The sequence below is a fragment of the Lepisma saccharinum genome, chromosome 10 (assembly GCF_977018435.1).
Source record: "Lepisma saccharinum chromosome 10, izLepSacc3.1, whole genome shotgun sequence".
Taxonomy (NCBI): Eukaryota; Metazoa; Arthropoda; class Insecta; order Zygentoma; family Lepismatidae; genus Lepisma; species Lepisma saccharinum.
The window spans coordinates 18,390,908-18,404,812 of NC_139238.1; positions in this window are offsets into that span (position 1 = coordinate 18,390,908).

Sequence of the window (13,905 nt, forward strand, 5' to 3'; positions counted from 1 at the left end):
TCAAGATTCAAATAATTCCGACACAGGTAATTGCAAAAAAAAAGAAAAATCAAGTATCAAACAAACTACCTTCCCCCTGAAAAAAAATATCCGAAAATGTCATTTTGAGCGATTAGGATACACAATTTTGACCTTAAAATTTATTATGAAGGAATAATATTTAGAAAATTACACACGAATATAATTGTAGCCTATAATGTGCTTAACATCACAGATTTTGTCTCATTGTCGTAGGACTTACCAGAGCTGAGATAAAGAAGTTACCGCTGATGCTTGCGAACAGAGAAAATGACGCACGCCACGATAAAAATGTGCGCCATCTTGAAATCAGTGATAGTAAAAAGAAAATAACAGTGGTTCTGAACTGTCAACATATGAGGCTCACGCCACACAAAATATATACTTTCTTAAAAATGCTCAAGCAACCATGTTGTACCACTTAATATGGATTGAAAATATGCCAGAAGAGAAGAACATTTACAAAATATATTGTACGGTTATTAATAGTTGTACAATCTGCTACTATTGTCCTTCACCGTAACCATGCGGTCTAATGTGCAAGCTTTGTACTCCGGGTATGGGACGCATGCAGGTTCCAGTCTTCTTGGGAAAGTGTGTAACAACTTTTCACCTGAGATGTCGGGCTGTGTATGCGACATCGTTAGGAAATTGGGGAGCTGCGAATGTGTAGCATAACCCGGTCACGACAACTTACGAGGGTTGGTCGTGCTGACCACACATCACTCTGTAACTGGTTGGAAGATGTCCCACCTTGGCAGGTGGGGGTCAGGTCGGTAGTCGGTTGGTAGGCCTTGGCCTCGCCGGTTGTTGCGTAGGGTTGTTATAACATGCTACTATTTTTGCGCAGATTGCATCTGTAGATGAATGAATTAAAATATTACATATCCAGGCAGGCAGCATTTACATGAAATAACCATTTCATTACAAATAAAATGTCAAATGTGCACATTTAACAAAAAACGGTTCTGCACTACGAAGTGCTAAAACATTTTGTAGTAAATTTATGCACAGACTACAAATTATAGACTTACTTAAACGACTGTCAGCGCAACAGCCTATAAAAATATCCCAAAACCCAACCGGAAGGGGGTAATTGCCCCCCCCCCCCTTGCCCCACCCTGTGATTCCCAGTATTTGTAGCGTTCACTCTATTTCTTTACTTCTAACTCATTTGCCTAGAGAAGGGAATAAAGCAATTTTTTTTAAAGAAACTATGCGTAGTGGAATTTTGCTACGATTAGCAACACTGACACGCAGCAAAAAAGTAACTCTTTGGACACCCCTGAGCTGGCACGCTAAAGCAGGCTTAAGGGTTTAATTTGTGGATGTGAAACTTCGCTAAAGCCAAAGCAGATGGCGAGGCAATCTTTTCCTGTTATCTCGCTCGCCCTTGAGGCATGTGTGGGAAGAAAAGGGTGGACATTTTCAGGGGTTGGGTAAAAAGAATGGAATCCTCTACCCCTTTACTTTCTTGGCCTTGACTTTTTAGCTTGTCTGTTGCACACTTCATTTTTTTTGTTGTTGTCCTCTTATTCTCTCCTCGTTCTTTGTCAGTTCCTCTATTTTCGCTTAGATTTTCCCTCCAAGTTTGTGCTTTTCAAGTCGTTTGAACAGCAGCAAGAGAGATTAGGCTAAAATGTACAAGTAATACATTCGCGATTAATCCCTTTCGCTCTTAATCCTGTTGGCTGTTAATCCTTACGCGTTTATACCGGATGAACAATTAGGGATTGTACCTAGATAACACCGAGAACTGAGACTACACAGATAAAAAAAAAGTTTCTGATATACAAATAATGGCAAATTCTCTTAGTAATCGCACACATTTGAGTTAACAAATAATTTGGTCAAACCAATTTCTTCTATTAATCGTGCTCATTTTGTTAGAGTTACCAAATAATGTGGCCAAAACAATTTATTTTATGAATCGTGCACAATTGTTACTGTTACAAAATAATTTGGTCAAAACAATTTGTTCTAATTACCTTGCTCATTTGTTTAGAGTTGAGGGAGAACATCACCCTCGGGTTTTCACACCCTTATCACGTCGCAATCCAGCCGTCAATCGGACTCTCCCTCATTCTCACATATCTTCCGGAGTGTGTGTTAGGGGGGGGGGGGGTGAGGCGATGCACGTCATACAGTGAATAAACGCAGTAGGACAATTGCGATGAAGTCAAAATCACGGACAATTGCGATGATTTTGACTGTGAAGGTCATTTTACAAATTAATGGTGGGACATTTGCGACGATCAGGACCTAACCTAACCTAACCAAAGGCGCCACAGAACTAATAATGCTGTAGAAGATAGGAACAACAAAATAGGTGGCTTGGAAGATCGCATCCAAAAATTCACGACGTTCTGGCCTGCCTCAAGAGCCAAGCAGAAGACACAAACATCAAGTAGAGTGAGATTACTTTCGTAACATCTCTGGGTGTTCTGCATTTGCAGCTTGGAAGCGAGTCAAAAGGTTCGAAAGCTCCAATCAAGAAGCGAGCCGCTGACGTATTCTCAACCCAGCACCTATCGCTAACTCTCCCGCTCACGATCTACACTATTGGTAGGCTCGCTTGCTGGACTCGCACAGGAAGCTGGAGATGTTTTGAAAGTAATCGGACTATACATGCGGATGGAACATAATCTAGAAGGTCAGAAAAGGAAGAAGCGTGACATTAATATCGACGAGAGAGTTAGAAAGTGTATTCGCACATATGAGGAAACAGGTGACTTCAAAAGGTGTCTGTTGGCTCTAGCCCATGTTCAAAAACTTAATTCAACCAAATTCCCAGCCGAAAATATCAATATTTCACATAATTCTCTTGTAAGTGGTATTATACGGGGTGTTAAGTCACCCTTCAATTTGATAGAAGATTTAAAATTTCATCGCAATTGTCCAGCCGCCCTTTCACTTCTGTGTTCATCGCAATTGTCAGCCATCGCAATTGTCCGGCTACCGTTCAAAAAGGGCGCCCGCAGGATTTTTTCTCAGGTGTGGGCAGAGTAAGATTTCATATCATGCCCGTCAGCCACAGAAAACTTTATTATTCAAATTCAAAATTCTTTGGCGCTGTATACATGTTCAGTCTAGAGTCGTGTATGATAGAAACTGGATTCACCTTGCTTCCTTTCCATAAACATCTATCACTTTGTTGATGAACATTTCGAAAATTTCCCGACCCGGTCTGGAAATGGAGAATTTCTTGAGTCCCGAACGTCAGGACTATTAATATTTCCTTCCCAATCCTGTCCCGACCAAATATTTTCCGTCCCGTACACCTGCAGTTACGACAGTCAACATGATTCTAATGTCTCTTGTGAAAACGTACTCTCATTACATTGTTGGAGACCTCCACGATGGCGCATTGATAGCGTTGTCGCCTTGTAATCAAGGGGTCCCGGGTTCGATACCCAGTGGAGGCACATAGTGGTTCGGTCGGATCCCACTTTTAACTGTAGGTCCAGTCCCGATTAGCCTTAATGTGCATAAAGTGGACTTAAAACACCAACTCAAACCAACAAACATTGTTGGACATGGCAGTTAGTTACTCTGACAGCCTGTAAATCGCAGAAACAATATTATTTGTAAGATAACATCGCTACAATTTTACCATTCGAGTTACATGAACTTTTTCCAGATATCTCAAGTGTGGCAAGTGCCCCCTGGCTCCTCCTGAGGGCGCCCTTGCTGTTTAAGAATCGTTTATTGTCCAACACAAGAATGTATCTCTTGAATTATTAAAAGTTTTCGATTTGCAGAATCTATATCCTGAAAGGTATGCAGCCATGCAGCTATGCTACGTAATTTTGGTTGCCAGGCTCTAGGGAGCAGACTGGAATGATGTGATGCTATGAATCAACCTATACTCTGTCCCAGCTAACTGTAGAGCAGGCAAGCGAAATCAAGTCTCTGCGCAAGTAGTGACGGGAGACGGTTCCACCAATGAACACGTGAGAGGAACGGAATTGCGTAGAGTGGTGGAAAGCGACTGCCACTCGATTTCCCTCGCTTCTCTGACGTTATGCGCAGCCTTGCTCCATAGTTAGATGGGGCAGGGTATAGCTGCAAATCCACGCTTCTGGAGACAAGAAGCAGTCAATATTTTCAATACGTGAATATTTAAATTAACTAATACTTATCAAATGTTCATAAAGAATGGTTCATAAATAGTTTAACGCAGATTTTATTCAGCCATGAATTTTGTTCATTGGATTCTTGCTTTAATATTGGAATCTTATTAGTACCATAGTTCAGAAGGTAAATAAAAAAATTCAGGGCAGTGTTTTATTGCATTTTAAGGGACGAAGGGTTTCACTTTGCAATCAAGGAGTTAGGATTTTAATTATTTTTTTTTTGTTAATTAGTGTCGCTTCTCGCTTCTCGCGTCTCTGTCAATTTTGGCTAATCGCAAAGATGGAGATGAGTGACGATGTGATTGAATTGATGAATGAACACTCTCAAACACCCATGCCCAGGCCGGGATTCGAACTCGGCATCCCTGGCGTCGTGGTGCGATGATGAGTGATGATATGATTAAATTGATGAAGGGGCACTCACAAACAACACCCATGACCTGGCGTAAAGTCGTTAAAAATGTGCTTTTAATTGGTGTAGTTATGCATGCCAGCAATAATGGTAGCTGGAAATCCGTCTGCTGCTGTTCTGGTACTCAATTTGCCTATGCATTTCCCAGACGACAAAATAGCAATTCAGATTTTTATGGAACTGGGTTGTGTACTGGAAGAAAGCCGCTCTACACTGTACCCAGTGGCGCATCGCGAAGTTACAGTTGGGAGGGGCGATCAGGTATGTGACGTCACTTACACTTGAACTGTTTTACATTATGCAACGTCCCCCGGTTGTACACCAGTCGTCAGAAAGTTAGTCCGCTACTCCTTTAGTCGGGAACATGAGAATCTGCAAATCATCAGGGCTTGCTGGGTAGAAAAGAAACACAACACAGTATTCAAAGTTAAACGCAGTTTTATAATCACTTATATTTCCTTATCGTATGTGGACTTGCAAGCAAGGTACAGATTTGCTTACGTTTCTGCCTGAAGAGGAACAATTCTATAGAATATTAAATCACATAACAATCAATAAACACACTTGCATATAGAATTAACGCTGGACAAGACAAACGTAAATACACGAAAGTTTCTGTACTTAATTATTATTTCCGAGTATAGCCAGAATGAAACGAAAATACTTACCAATTACACTATTCGGGCATTCCATTAACCGTTACCACATTTCTGTTGATTTCTCACCTTCGCCTGTTTTCTAACTGAGTCTGTCGTCAGGTGAAAAACGTTCAGGTGGGTTCAATTCCTCTGCTGAGATGAGAAAGTGACGTCAACACGAACAGATTATGACGTATTTATAAACATATACACAAGTTCCAACCACAACTGTATCAATCTAACTATAGTTGTCTGTGATAACTTGCACATTATTTGAAGTAACAAACATTTTAAAAATCTTAACTTCTTACAAATATAAAACCTTCAACTCTCAGGTTCTTTACAATGAATAATATATATAGTACTCTAAACGGGAACCAAGTTGACTTCCATGTTCTAGAGATTAGCGTATTGTTTTGGAATAGGACTGGAATAGGTGGTTATTATTGCATGTTGTTATAATAATTCCACCCATTGTCACGGTAAACTGATCGACAAGATGAGGAGTAAAATTAATAAACAGACACAAAACCTAATCTTCTTTTCAGCAGTGGTTCGGATCCAATTTAAACTGTAGGTCCAATTCCGATTAATCTTTCATGAGTTTGAATTGGACTGTAATGAAACTTTTTTTAAAAATATTCTCGAGCCTGTTAAACTTGGTAATAAAAGACAGAACATTTGAGTGCTCAATATTATTATGAATAATAATGTAACCAAAAACGTATCAGCTGGGGGGAGGGGCGGTCGCCCCTATCCCCATCCCCATGGATCCGCACCTGAGTGTACGCAACATTCAGTGGCGTGCCCAGGATTTTCGAAAGGGAGGGGTTACGTACACTTTTTCTGGAAATAGGCCCTCATTTTGGAATATTTTCCTGCCTTTGACGTACTTTGTTTAGGAATACTGAGCCAAAGGGGGGTTCCCCTTAGGTACACCACTGCCAACAATAACAACTTGGCAATGAAATGAACTTTTGATAAGTAAAGACAGTGCCGGTGATAAAGTTGCGAGATGCGAGAGGTTAATTACAATTTCTAGTTGTTTCGACGAATACAAAACTATAACAATTGCCCCTTATCAGGTACTTTGTTGACTTGCTAGAAGATAATGTTTGATTTTCTTTCGTCTCAGGCTATGGATTTGACTACTGTAATAACTTTGTATAAATGCGTACAATGTGTACAGTTAATTTTATGAGAAAATCTTTTGGTTAGTCTCTTCGTGCAGGCCTTAAGAGAAAGGAGATCTGCCTTTAATTACTGTATCAAAACCAACATAGAAGTTTGACTTTACGTGACTTGAGATTTCCAAGTATCGAGTAAGCCCTGTTCGAAAATTTCAACAATGTTCTCGTTTCTCTTTCCCTCAACAATTGAAGGCTGACTAGGCTTTTTAAACGCGACAATTGAGGTCTGTAAATTGTTGCTGTTCGTATTACCCAATGTAAGCAGTACAGTGTTCAAAGTATTTCCTACCAAATTTTTGTTTTAGTGTTATTAGCAACATTATTAAAGTTATTAACAGTATGTAAACTGACAGTTCACAACAGCAATATCAACAGGAAAATAATATACACTAACATACTGTACTGTACCTTATAAAATGTTTGATATTTTTTTCAAATGTCTTCTCCATTGTAACAGAGGCGCCAAGTTCATATAAATATTGAGGGGGGGGGGGGGAGCAAAATTTTTAATGTACCTACTTCTTGCGAAATGTTGCAAGGGGGCAGAAAGTGTCTTGTCCCCTTAAAGTCCACGCCTATGCATTGTAATATGCCTCTTTATGTCAATTATGAGCATATCATCATCATATTGTAGAAGTTCAAATATTTCATCCTTATATTAAATAGAAACATGGCTTCAACTTAATGTTTAATGGAACTAAGCGTATACTTTGTGAAACATTTGGGATTAGGGATATTGGGGATTAGCTCTCCTGTTCACAAACTAGTCGCAGAAGGTTTGGCGGGAGAAATGCAACAGCGCCAAGATCCGGGTGGTTCTATTGGCTGGGAGTGGCAACTCTTCTTCTTCTTCTTCAGTTTTCTACTTTTACGACTCCGGCTTTCAAGCTGCTGCGAAACACTTCACGCACACACACACACACACATGCGTATGACCCTGCATCTTTTGGTAGCTAAAGGGGTAGGATGTCGGACATGCGGGTTGCGGAAGGGGGAGCGGGGAGGGGTCGGTCCAAGGTGACTTTAGTCTGGGTTTCGTACCCTCGGGGTAGAAGTTCATCTTCCGTGGCGAAAGGGGTGCGGTGCGGCGAGGGTACGACAGAAAAAAAGTTAGCAGGATAAATCAGCCCAGGCGAAAAAAAATCCACCCCCTTCCTCCTTTGCCAACCCCCTTGGACTCTGCATTTTTGGGATGATTTTGGACAAGGCCGAGAGTCTAGACTTTGATGGTTGGCGAGTCAACTTACCCCCGGAGAGAGAAAGCAAGAAACAAAGAATAAGGGCGGGAGGGGGTGGGTTGAAAAAATAGCGTGGCGCAATTCAACCCCTTTTCAAGGGCGAAAAAATAGTGTAGCCGGTCCGGATTGTAAAATGAGATAAGGCGAGGCAGGTTGATGGTTGAAGTGCCGATTGGCGGATATATATGGTCAAGACCGCGGGTTGGACTGGCGGGGTAAAAAAGAAAAAGGATACAAAAAAAACTCGCGAAGGAGGGGGTAAAGGGACAAAAAAAAAGGTACGGTTGCCAACAAAACTGCAGGAACTCGGCGGGTGAGCCGAAGGGGGGTGGGGAGAAGAGGGGGAGGAAAGGGTTAATGGGGATGCAAATATTGTCGAAGGGTTCTAAGCACGAAGCCCTGTTGCCATGTTAACCGCGTTGCCAAGCCTTGATGGCGGACTACAAGTTTTGCGTTGCGCGATTCGAAGCTCTTGTGCCATAGATGTTGTAATAAATTGGTCATTACATGTAGTAGTCACATGATATTTACGTTGTTTTTAAAGAAATTATTATTGTGTGAGGTACTGAAATGCACTCTACATACAAGTCATGTCTGACGCTCGTTTATATATTATATTTTTCTTATATTTCTTCCTTTCATTCTATCTCTGCTCTACAGTGACTCGCGTTTCTTCTTTTCTTGCTATTCTAAATTTGCATTTTCCTTCATTTTCTATCCTGCCTATCCATATCCAATCCTTTCCTTTCTTCCCATTCCTGCCCTACCTTAATTTGTGTTTCTTCTTTCCAATCTATACCAATTTCCATTTCGTTCATTTTATATCATCCTATCTTACCCTGTTCTTTCCTTTCTTGTCCTGTCATACGCTTTCCATTTCCTTTCCTTCCTAAGAATTGGTTAATTTTTGGTATCATTAATTGGCTAGAAAAGTTTTTGTTATCAACAATTATTGCAGTGCCGCCGTACGACCCGGTCCCCAATCACAGCACAGAACGGCTATTTTGACCAATTTCTGTTTCCCTGCTTCGGGGAGGAATGTTTGAAAAGTTGCCGCTTGTTGTCCAAAGAGGGGGCAGCGGTAGGCCTAATTGGCTGTTTCACTGCAAGATCTTTCGTAGGTAAACGCGGCAACAGAGGGTCGCTGTCATAAAGACGGCTCCCGCGCCGTTTATAAAGGTGGCGGGACTGTAATGTAAAATACTTTCATTTCCAAGTAAAGTCTTACTTACCCATCACATTTCTTATAAACATTTTGCATTCATTCCTACAATAAATAAACGAAAATCAAGACTCGAGAGAGACGAATGGATTTTTAAAAAAATATTTACGATTTGACATTTAACGCCACGTACATATATTTTTATAATTCCAGTCTCCAACTCACTTTTCTGCCACTCTTGGATAAACGTGACGATGAAAATGAAGGATGATGAGATGAAATTCATGAATGGACGCTCACAAAGTAGCACCCATGACCAGGCGAGGACTCGAACCAAGAACCACGGAGAGGATATGACATCTGCTTGGTCCATCAGTTCTACATTTCAAAGCTTCCTCTTGGCGTAAACGAATGGTAAACCTATTGAGAGAATAACCACTGGGAATAGTTTCCCCGGGATTCGAATTCGGAACCTCTCTTTTCCCAATCAATCAATATGTGTCCCTTTACTGTCGAGCCGTGAAGTATGACACATCGGCAGGTTTTCAAAGCATTGCACTAACCAAAAGGTTTCACCTTGCAACGCGAAACTAAAAATTAACATTTGAAGTAATAATTTATGAATCTAGGACAATTGCGATGAAGCCAAAATCACTGACAATTGCGATGATTTTGACGGTGAAGGTCATTTACAAATTAATGGTGGGACAATTGCGACCATCAGGACCTAACCTAACCAAAGGCGCCACAGAACTAATAATGCTGTAGAAGGTTGGAACAACAAAATGGCTTGGAAAACCGCATGCAAAAAATCATGATGTTCTGGCCAGCTTCAAGAGCCAAGCAGAAGACACAATCTTCAAGTACACGCGGATGGAACTTAATCTAGAAGGTCAGAAAAGGAAGAAGCGTGACATTACAATCGACGAGAGAGCTGGAAAGTGTATTCGCACATATGAGGAAATAGGTGACTTCAAAAGGTGTCTGTTGGCTCTAGCCCATGTTCAAAAACTTGATTCAACCAAATTCCCAGCCGAAAATATCAATATTTCACATAATTGTCTTGTAAGAGGTATTGTACCGGGTGTTAAGTCACCCTTCAATTTGATAGAAGATTTAAAATTTCATCGCAATTGTCCACCCACCCTTTTACTTCTGTGTTCATCGCAATTGTCCGTCATCGCAATTGTCCGGCTACCATAATTTATGATTATATGCACGTTGGCCCAGCCGGTAGGGTATTTGACTGACACGCAAGAGACACAGACTCAAAATCGCGGGTTGATGATCATCTTTTCCTGCCTTTCCTTTTCTTTCAATTCCTATCCTTCGGCAATTTGTCTTTCTCTTCTCTCCCATCAAAAATTGTCCTTTCCCACCTTCTCTATCTATCCTTTCCTATAATTTATTTTTCTTCTCTTCACTCTCTTTTCCTTTCCTTTTCTCGCTTATCTCTTCCTTTGTTTGTCTCTCCTCTTATCTCCTTTCATACCACTCTTATCTTTTCTCTTCCTCTCCTCCCTTTTCCTTTCGTTCCATCATCTCTCCTTTCCTTTCATACTTCTTGTATCCTTTCTTTTCTTTTCCTACCTTTTCCTTCATTATCTCTCCTTTCCGTTCCATTCTTTTCATTTCCTTTCCTTTCATACCTCTCACATCCTTTCTTTTCATTATCTTTGCTTTTTTCCTCTACCAGCCTTTCTATACCAATCCAATCCTTTCCTATCTTATGTTTTCTTACGTCTTCTATCCCTTCCCTTCTTTTCTTTTCGTTTGTTTGCATCTACTTCCCTTTCCTTTCATATCACTCGTACATCCTTTCCTTTTCTTTCCTTTGCAATTAATTCTGAAGATTGATTTCCAAATTACTCGTGTCGCTGGTCGCCTGTCACGTGTCGGTTCGGTGTGAAAGCTGCCGAAAACTCAAAACTTGGTTATTACCAGTCGAAGAATGACCGAATACTGCCCAAATATATGGGTATTATGTAACAATTTTCCAACAGTTAATTTTTAGTTGGGTTCCTCTCGAAAAAAACAAAACACAACCCTTTCTTCGTTCTTGCCTACCGCTGTGGGTGTATCTGCATTCATTATTATAAACATAAAAAAACTTTAGTAAATAAATTGAATGGTTAGAGAGTTTTCAACTCTTGTATCATGATCATCAACCCCCTGGGACGAAGCCATATCGCAAGACCTTCAGTATTGATTCCTGAAGGGTAGAAAAAGGATCACGTTATGAAAGTGCGTGCGAAGTGTGCGTTTCGTGCGTGTGTGCGATATGGCAACATCGAGTTAAGCTCAGGACGTTGGCGGACTTTTTTTTTTGGCCTCTCTCTGCTTTTTTTTCTTCTCTTTTTTCATCTCTGTCTTTCTCGCCACGGTGCCTCTACTTCTTTAGCGTTGGGGATAAAAATGCAGCTCTGACGTAAGCAAAGAGACAGGCAAAGACATAACGGCAAGCCACGGGAGACAGGCATTTGGAAAAAGGATGATGCCCGAGTATCCGGGAAGTGCGAGAAAAATTGCGTAATGCAGGAATGTCCAGTTACACCGATTGCAATGAGGTCACGTTACGCAGGTGCGTGTGGAGAAAATGAAGGGGGGGGGGACGGAAAAAAGACCCCTGTACTGTACATATGAAACGAGCCGACGTTTGGAGCATGCGCAGTGCTGCGCCGGTCGCGGGGAGGGGGGAGTTCACTGCACTAGCAAGGTGAAAACAGACGAAAAGTAGTTTGTGGGGAAGGTGGCAGGTGAGGGGAGGGCGGGGTGCGAGGTGCGTATGAGAAAAAAAACGAGAAAAGGTTGGTCGTATGGGTGTGACCTTATTTCCACAGCAGCGCAAAAAGATAATCTAATGGTAAAGGGTGGGGAGGGGCTAGAATTCCGAAGGATAAGGTTGATATGTCTCAATCGCTGTTCTAGAAGGATTTGGTGTTTTAATTTTATCAATAACGTCTGTGTCCAACTCCATCTATTCTCAAGCGGGAATGGACCAAGTGTTTTTTAATTAACGAACACCGTATACAAATAATCACTATGGTACACAGTCTCCATGGATGGAATAGTGTAGTTCACGCAGTGTTGTAATATGCAAAGGGTGCTGAGTTCGAATCGTGGTTAAAGCATTGACGTGACCTTTTCATTGCAGTATTTATTTTTGTATTTTTTTTACTCCAAGCCGCTTTTCTGCCATTTTTGCCCCATAACAATTGTTACATTTTATTTATTGTTGGGTATATGATGTAAAGAACTCTATATTTTTCCTCTCTCGCTTTGTTTCGATCTCTTTTTCTCTTTCATTCTCTCTATCTCTCTCTCTCTCTCTCTCTCTTTCTGTTCTTTTTCTCTATCTCCCACTACCTTTCCTTTTTCCTTTCTCTCTGATTCTTTTCCCTCCTTTCTTTATCTATACCTTTCTTTCCCTCTCGTTTTCTCTCTCTCTCTCTCTCTCTTTCGTTTCTTCTTTCTATCTTTCTCTTATCCCTTCTTCACTTCTCTGTATCTGTTTCTCTCTCTCTTCTCCTCTTTATTTCTCTCTCTTATATTTTCTTTATTTTTCTCTCTTCCTCTTGCTCTCTCTCTCTCTCTCTCTCTCTCTCTCTCCTCACCTTTATTTCTCTTTCTCTATCTCATACCTTTTTCTTTTTCTCTCTTGTTCTTTCCCTCTCTCCCTACCTCCCTTCTACACACACAAAAAAATCAATGCCGGTAGCATAAGGGTTGGTGAGGGAGTGGCACGTGGTCAACACATCGAGTCCCATCGTTCGCTGTTTTCTGACTTTTGACACCAGAGCCGGCAACTATCATTTTCAAGTAGCTCCTCAATTGTCCTCACGATACTGGATCACCATCCACATTTTTTGAAGTTCCCACCGAAAATCAAATCCGCGATTTCTTGCACTGAAAGGGAGAGCCGAGGAGAGACATTTTGTATTCGGCCTTGCACTGAAAGGGAGAGCCGAGGAGAGACATTTTGTATTCGGCCTTAGTCGCTATTAGCCTAAGGAATAATAAAAACTACTTAGAATAAGAAAAATACAAACCCAAACCCATTATAGAAGAGCATTCAGTGGCTCAAAGAGATTATTATTATTATTATTATTACAAATATAATGCTGCTGTTTAAAACATTAATAGAGTAGAGGAGTATATGTGGAATACCCTTTTTGTTTTTAACTGTAATTACTTTAATTTTGCACATTTTGATATGAATTTCAACAAAAAGTACAATACACATTCCTTTTTTAAAAACACTCTCAGAATTCTTGAAATAATTAATGTGCCTTTGAAGAAAGAACATTATTGAATAAAGTGCTAAATGTAAAATAAATGAAAGTAGCGGGTAATGTGGAATACTATATTCCACACTACCCTCCTAATTGAAGATTACAGAACTTTGACACTTAGCCTTATTGTTCTGCTCATTTATTCATTCATTATGCAGTTACATGAAAAACTACAAATTACTTGCAAAAATCGCATAAACACATCTTCCTATGACGCACTACAGAGCTCATGGGCCCACAATTCATACAATAAACACTGGATCCACTTACTGCCTGGAACATCAGTCGACCAATTCTCTCCACAGAACAAGCACTCAGTGTCTGGGTACTAGGACCTACATTTTCACAAATCGCACAACGATTACACTGGGGAACAGTGAAATTGCGGCACAGTGTTTGAGAGCTAATTTAGGGCGATTTCATGCTGCTGAATGATGATATAATAATATATTTCCTGAATTGGCTCTAATTTATGAAATAAATGCAACTAAACCAAAATGGCGGAAACATAAGACATACATATAAATGAACTTCCAACAACAATTTAATATTTCTTTTTGTGATTACAATCATTATTATAAAAATAAATTTATAGGCCTATGATCATAATAATTAAGGAAGTATGTACACAATGAAGTAACGAACTATGTGAAACATTTTCTATACAATTTCCTGCTGTATTGCTTTTTAGGACAATCCCTCTGTAAGCTCCAACAGTAGTCGGCCATCATGTGGGGATCCCACGTTGCCTGGAACCTTTCTTCCATTATCCTTATATCCTGATGGAACCTTTCTCCCTGTTCTTCACTAAAATCACCA